This window comes from Helianthus annuus, chromosome 14 (assembly GCF_002127325.2).
Source record: "Helianthus annuus cultivar XRQ/B chromosome 14, HanXRQr2.0-SUNRISE, whole genome shotgun sequence".
NCBI classification, from domain to species: domain Eukaryota; kingdom Viridiplantae; phylum Streptophyta; class Magnoliopsida; order Asterales; family Asteraceae; genus Helianthus; species Helianthus annuus.
In genome coordinates, this window is record NC_035446.2 from 159,869,377 (window position 1) to 159,877,832 (window position 8,456).

Consider the following 8,456-nt stretch of genomic DNA (forward strand, 5'->3'; position numbering starts at 1 on the left):
AACCTGGATCCCAAGAATAAAACTCCCATACCCCAGAATAAACAATTGAAATATTAAACAACTAACATTTAATAACTTGTTTAAACAATTTTCACAACCCTAGAGTATTCTTAATAAGATAACTCGCACATAGAAACAAGAAAGCAAAATCTTTTTGTGATTTTTTTTTTCAATTTTTGACTGAAAGGAAATAAAACCTACGAACGTATTTACACTAACTATCTTTTTGCGAAGTCGGAGCGAAGGAATCATATCGGTTTTACTGTCAGTACCCAACATAAGAACCATGGCTTTTAGCTTTAATGTTTTAGAATGATGTTGACAGTTCACGGCGTTCAACGGTATTGTGATCCACTTAAGTTTTAGCACGCTTTCGAACACTGTTTTCGAGATATGGAATTAAGTGTATTAAGCTGACAGAAACTATGTTTACCCACCTCAGAATATACTCCCGTATCAAGGTATGCGCGAGAGATCATCTTACTGGTGAGTATACCATTTATCATCTGTTTTTGACGTATAAGCTAATGTGAGATACTCACTTATTTGGATTTCAGATGCAAAGGGCACAGGAGCAAGTCATTTGTGATAGAATCACTTATTGAAGATAGACTTGACTCCCGCAAGATTTTGTGGGACATGTGATTGTTTATCACTTATTTGGGTCGGATGCATCATGTTTTGAAGATATTTACACGTATGTATGTATGTATGGTATCATGGGAGATCTAGACTTGCGTCCCCGTTATTTTCCGCTAAAAGAAACAACCATGATACCCAGATGATAAACAGCATAAAGACCACGTATCTCAGAACCTCGGCAATCTATCAAACGAAATTACGGTACCAAGACCATATATCCGAGAGATGCGCCACACGAGTTACGCAGTTCATTATGTTTATATACCAAAGACAGGTTCTTATATACGCGTAAAACCTACCGAAGCAACGTATAATGAAGCTGTCACATTTAACAATTACCTTTATATATGTATATAGCCATATTCCTGCACCAGATACGACTAACCGATGTACTATCATTTCCCTTATATCTCAACACGACTTCATTTTAGATTTTTCCTATGTTTTTGTATTTTTCTGAAATTTATCCTACAACTAAGTAAAATATTTTTGTAGTTTTTCAATTTTTCGAAAGCGGTAAGAACTATACAGAAAAGATAAACTAAAGTTTCTATGCGAGTTTAGAAAGCATTTTACTCTGGGTTGATCATGCCAATCATTCGGACCAGATTTTCAAATCTTGTCCGATCGAAAGTTTTCGTAAACAGGTCGGCAAGATTATCCAAGGTGTTTACCCTAACCACTTCTATTAACCCCTTCTCAGCACAGTCGCGAATAAAATGATGCCTAACATCTATGTGCTTAGTGCGTGAGTCATTTACCGGATTGTTTGTTATGGAAATGGCAGAGTTATTATCAACAAGGATAGGAGTTCGAGTAAAATTCAAACCGTAGTCCCTCATTTGCTGCTGAATCCACAAAACCTGAGCACAAAACCTGAGCACAACAGCTTGAAGCAGTAATGTACTCGTCCTCGCACGTGGATAGAGAAACGGCAACTTCCTTTTTGCATTGCCAAGAGACAACACGATTTCCAAGAAGTTGTGCGCCGCCAGAGGTTGACTTTCTGTTCATCCGGCACCCTCCGAAATCTGCGTCAGCATACGCCATCAAATCCAAACCACCTTCAGCTGGATACCACAATCCAAGCTTAGGCGTCCCTTTTAGATATCTAAAAATACGCTTGACAGCTTTCAAGTGCGACTCCTTCGGAGTTGATTGGTACCTAGCACACAAACAAACAGAGAACATGATATCTGGTCGTGAAGCAGTAAGATACATCAATGAACCTATCATTGCTCGATATAGAGTCGGATCCACTTCAGGATCTTTCTCATCATCGGGTGAAAGCTTGAGATTTGTCGGTAGAGGCGTGTCATAGGGTAAGCTATCTTCCAATCCAAATCTTTTGAGAATCTCGTGGACATACTTTGTCTGATGCACGTACGTCCCGGTTTTTTCTTGACTCACTTGAAGACCTAAAAAGAATGATAACTCGCCCATCGCGCTCATTTCAAATTTTGACTTCATTACCGCTTCAAACTCACGACACAACTCTTCATTTGAAGAACCAAAGATTATGTCATCAACGTAAGTTTGCACGATCAGAAAATCTCCCCCTTTCTTCAAAATGAATAGTGTGGAGTCAATCGCACCACGCGAGAACCCATGCTCCAATAGATGCTTTGACAACGTCTCGTACCATGCTCGAGGAGCCTGATGGAGACCATAGAGAGCCTTGTCCAACAAATAGACCTTGTTGTCTAACCCTGGAGCTTCGAAACCCGGCGGTTGGGACACATACACGGTTTCATGCAATTTCCCGTAAAGGAAAGCGCTTTTCACATCCAACTGATAGACTTTGATACGCATGTGTGCAGCAAAGGCTAGAAACAAACGAATAGCTTCCAGTCTTGCCACCGGTGCATAAACTTCAGTATAATCAATCCCTTCCTCCTGATTGAAGCCTTGAACAACCAATCGTGCTTTGTTTCTTACAACGACACCCTTATCGTCTTTCTTGCACTTGAAAACCCATTTCGTGTTGATTGCATGTTGGCCCTTTGGAAGATCGACCAAATTCCACACTTTTAACTTGTCGAACTGAGCTAACTCTTCTTGCATCGCCTCACACCAAGAATTATCCTTCAGAGCCATTTGATAGTTCTTCGGCTCTATCTGAGAGATAAAACATTCATGCAGGCTAAGATTGTAGATTTCTTCTTTCTTGATAGCAGAGAACAGACATTGCATCTCTGAAATACTCCTTCGCGTTTGCACTCCAGCGTTTGGATTCCCAATAATATTATCAACAGGATGATGAATATTTGTTCTTGGAACTGGGATTGCCGGAGCTTGAAGATTGTTTCCCAAATTCGATTGAATCTCCCCCTCAGCATGTGCATTACTACTAGAAGCTCCACCATTACCAGAAGACGCATCAACATTTGGATATGCTGAAAAGTCAACGTATAGATCTCCACTTGTAGTTTGAGCAGCTGCATTGGGGATCTGCGCAGCAACAACATCATTTACGGACGAAGAATCAGCGACTGGAACATTCAAAGACACATTAGTAGCAATACTTGCTCTCCAGCTCGCATCCACTTCATCTTTGTTCACAAGATGTGTGTATACAACCTCCGAATCTTCTTCTGAGACATCAGGAAGATCAAACGAATCAAACAATTTATCATAATCATAGCCACTTTTGGGACCGAATTCGGATGGTGGAGGATCAAAACTCAAAGGAGTTATGTCAAACACGATCTCCACTATTCGCTTCTTGATGTTATAAACACGTTTGTTTGGAGTTCCATTGGCATAACCCAAAAAGAACCCAATTTCACCAACTTCCCCCATTTTCGGAGTATCTTTGGTGCGTTTGATAACACATTTAATCCCAAAAGGTTGAAAACCAGATAAGTTCGGTTTCCTGTTTTCAAGCAATTCATAACACGTTTTATCTTCTCTTTTGACAGTAAGCACATGATTTAACACATAACATGCAGTGTTCACCGCCTCGGCCCAGAAGAAAATTGGCAATTTTGATTCAGAAAGCATAGTGCAGGCCGCCTCAATCAGGGTACGATTCTTCCGTTCTGCAACTCCGTTCTGTTGAGGAACATAGGGAGCGCTGAACTGATGAATTATTCCCATTTCCCGACAAAACTCATCCATATACTGATTTTTAAACTCAGTGCCGTTGTCACTTCGGATTTTCTTAATAGGAAGTGAATAATTTTTCTCAAGTTGTTTGAATAAATCTCTCAAAATACCAGCGGTTTGATCCTTAGTTTTTAAGAAAAATACCCATGAGTAACGTGAGAAATCGTCAGTGACAACTAAGCAATAAGACATCCCACCAATGCTAGCAACATGGATCGGGCCGAAAAGATCCATGTGAAGCAATTCAAGTGGCTTTTGGATTGAGTTAACTGTTTTCGGTTTATGAGGCTTTCGTTTGATTTTTCCTTTTTCACATGATTCACATTTGTTGTGCATATTGAAACTACGTAAAGGAACCCCCAACACCAAGTTGTTTTTCACTAAGTGGTTCATTTTTCACAGATGCACATGGCCCATTCTCCTATGCCAGAGAGATACGATTGATCTTCAGTCGCCTTTGAAAGTAAACAAGTCACTGGAGCAGATGAGTTAACCAACGGGCGCATGTCCATGACATATGTGTTATTCACCCTTGGAGCCCTCATAACGATCCAATCTTCAGGAACAACAAATCCCGGACGCAAAACGAAGCAAGCTTTATCAGTGAACAACATCGTGTACTTGTTATCACAGATTTGAGAAACCGACATCAAGTTATGCTTCAGTTCTTCAACGTAGTTCACTTTATGCAGCGTGATTTTTCCATTTGACACAGAGCCTTCACCGGTGATGTAACCACCCTTTTCACCAGCAAAATTCACATAACCACCACGAAATTGTTTAAAATTGTTCAATAATTCTTTATTTCCTGTCATGTGTCTGGAACAGCCACTATCGATATACCAAATATAGATAGCCCTCTTCAGCTGCTCCTACACTCCCCAACAAAAATTTAGTTAGAGTGTGGGACCCAAGCCATGATGGTCTTGGGTCGTCCTGATTCGTCAACATAAGAAAACTCTTTGAAATAACCATCATCGCCTCTGTGTCCACCATTTCCATTTCGGAAATTGTTGGAATGAGTCCTCGCAAATCGTGGATTATACGGAGTTAACGATCTGTTGGTATAACCAGAGTTTCCATATCCTCGGCTTCCATAGTTTTGGTAATTGTAATTTTGATTCCTGGGTGACTCAAAATTCCTACCAAATCTAGGAGCATCTTCGTGTCTTGAGAATGATCGTGGATGATTATCCGAATGCGGTCTTTGATTTGGAAATCGGGGGGGTGACCCATTTCGATCATTCACGAATCTGTTCTGTGCATGAGGTCTAGCATAGTTGTTGTTCGAACCTCCAGAACGATTGTCATTCTCAACTCCTTGAAAGGTAACATGATTTTGTCGTCTGTGAGGGGTTTTCTCACGAGTATCATGTCTTTGAGGTACATTTTCTGATCTGTCCCCACGGTTAATAACAGCGGGTTTCTCCTCTTGATCCTGATTTTGTTGTGATTTAACATTTGGTTTAACATCAGGTTTTACTTCTTGTTTAATCACTTTGTTTTTCTCAACCTTTTGATTTTTACCATTTTTCTTTTCAACATTAACTGATTCATTTTGTGGCTTGTCAACAAAAGGTTTCTTTTGATCAGGATCAACAAGTGATTTACCCCTGTCATCTGGACAGTCTGCTGCTAAGTGTCCTTTCCCACGACACTTGTAGCATTTGCGAATTTTCGCAGCGTTCTTCGGACGTTCCTCATGATCGGTCGAAGATGATGAGGCATTGGTGGAATTTTTCAAAATTTGGTTCACAAACTGAGAGTTGGAACCTGTTTCAATTTTTACTTCTTCTTTGATAAAATCCTCCCCTTTAACAAACTCAGTTTTAGGGACATTTTTCAAAGCCTTTTTATTTTTCCCACGTGACTTTGGTTTTGACTTCTCATTTTGAACTTGATTAAGCATTTCCAAAATCTTATTGCTTATCAAATTTTCAATGTTTTCAAGATTTACTTCATTTTTCTTTGAAACTCCACTCATCTTCGACTGATCTGAGTCAGTAACTTCATCTGAGTCAGTAACTTCATCTGGCTCAGATTCTGACTCACTTTGTGGTTCAACTGTCAGAGGAGTCTTTGGCACAAAATTTGCCAATTCAGGGTCAATGCTTGGCATCGATGTATAATTATGGTTTACTAGTGGAGGCACCTTGTTATAACCAATGCCGGACATTTCTTCCCCAGATTCTTTGAGACGTTGGCTGTTAATACAGAAATTCATCACTTCGGATGAATCCCTGAATTTTTCAATCTTTCGTTGCAAATCTAAAATCAGATTATCTTTTTCCAAAATGATTTTGTTCTTTTCCAAAACACAATTTTGATTCATTTCAAGTTCAGATTTTAATTCCTGATTTCTAAGATTACCCACAGCCACAAGTCTCTCAAATTCAGAGATATCATTTTTCAGTGCTTTTATCTTAATTCGGTGTTCTTTATCCGAATTAGACAGCACAGCAATGAGTTCTCTGGATTTTTCTAAATCTGCAATTAAGTTTGTGTTATGAAGTGCATATCTATCAATCTTAGTCACAAACTCAACACATCTAGCACATCGCTTATCTACAGAAGATGATTTTACCTCAATGCCAGCCATGAATGCACAAGCCTCGTTTTCCACGGAGTTTTCTTCCAATCTTTTAGCTTCTGCATCCGCAAATTGCTGCATTTCAGCTGTGGAGATGTTGAATTCAAAGCGTTCTCCTTTTTCTCCATCTTCTGTCTTGTTAGACTTTTCAACAGTCTCTTCAATCGAGGGATCTTCATTTTCAGCAACATTCCCCGAGTCCAATTCTTCCCCAATAACCTCAGCTACAACTGCAAGCTCCTCAATGCTAGTCTCTTCAACAACTTCTTCATACACTTCTTCGTTCACAATTTCAGCTATAAATGCTTGTGACACAATAGCTCCTGAGATGTCTTCCAAAGCACAACCCCAGTCATAAGGCTCAGTCACATTTTGTAGAGGTTGAGCCACCATAGCATTGTTTGTCGAAGGTGTAAGATTTTCAGACCCACTTGAACGAGCACTTGAGTTGGAGGCAGCATTTGATGCATTGTTTTGAGGTCTTGAATTGTTTCCTCGGGAGTTGTTGTCTCTGTCAGATCTTTCCATCTTCGGCTTTCGACAATCACGTGCGAAATGCCCGTAGATCCCGCAGTTGTAACACTTTACCTTTGACATGTCGACCCCCATCCGTGTCTTTGTCTGACCTCCTATGAACTTCCTACCCGTCTTCAGCAGAAACTTCTTCGCTCTACGGACTAACAGTGCCATATTGAGCTGTAGATCAAGTTCTTCCATCTCGTCTTGATCTATCTGATCAAAGTCTTCATCGAGACTTGATGGTTCAACGAGTTTCCCAAGACAGAAGTTCTCGTATGCAGTCATGAAGGACGCCAACAGACCCATATTTTCTTCAATCAACTTCAAACCGCTTGCATCTATCTTAGGAATGTTCACACTTGTTCCTTGAGATTTCTGAGCGCCACTAGAAGAGTACATCCCTTGATTTGAATTGGTTGTTCCACTTGAGCTGAAAGTGTTGCTTATGAAGGCGTGTTCACTTGCAGGACCTTCATTCTCCGAATACAAAGTAACACCGACTCCACCATTACTACCCTTATCCGTTGGTTTCGAAGCCTTATACAACTGAGGATCTTGGATCTTCTCGAAATCAGATGCTTGATCTTCCATATTCCAAGCGTAACCCCTCAGCTTCTGAACAACTTCTTCCAATGAAAGCTCTTCGTAGAGAACACCCTCTCTGATCAAAGCGGTGTACATATTCCATTCTCTCGAAAGACAATTCAGAAACTTCTCAACCTTCTCGAATTCAGTGTAGATACCCTCTTTACTTCTATCAAGTTCGCTCAGCAGATGATAAAATCGATTCACTGTGTCATCAAATGATTCATTCTTCAACGCCTTGAACACAACGAATTGAGTCTTCAAGCGTTCGAGACGTCGTTTCTTGTACATTTCATTTCCTTCATATCGCTGGATCATACTATCCCATAATTCCTTTGAGCTATTTCTCTTGCGGAACGTATGTAGTATAGATTGTGTCATTGCCATCGTTATCATTGACATAGCTTTCTCTTCACAGTCATAAAACTTTTTCTGGTCGTCAGTGAGTGCCAAGTACGTATCAATCGTCAACGTACGTACTGGAGTAGCTCCACATCCTTTAACGATGCACAACCAGATTTTGATGTCTTTTGCTCGAACATATCTTTCGAAACGCTCCTTCCACTCAGGAAAATCAAGTTCGTTGATCAACAAAGGAGGTTTGTCGTTACTTCCTACCTCAGCATTGTGCTTGAGGTTTTGCACCGTTGTAGTCAGATTGTTGTTTGCCATTTCAGAAAACAACAGAGAACTTCCAAGCAGTGAAGTGAGCTTTAATCAGATTGTGACCCCGGATCACAGAAACCTGAAATAGAACACAAACCAAAGAACTCGGACACAACACTGTTAGAAATTTAACCTCAGACACCCTTGAAATTCGGACTTACACTTAAAACCAAAAAAAATCGGACACCAAAATTAAAACTCGGACTTGATGTACTAAATCAAAAATCAGACACTATGAATATTAAAAGAACTCGGACTATTCTAAGACTTGAAACTCGGACTAGTCAAAAAGCTCGGACTCTATAAAAAATTCGGACACAAGGATCTGGAAACTCGGACTTAACAA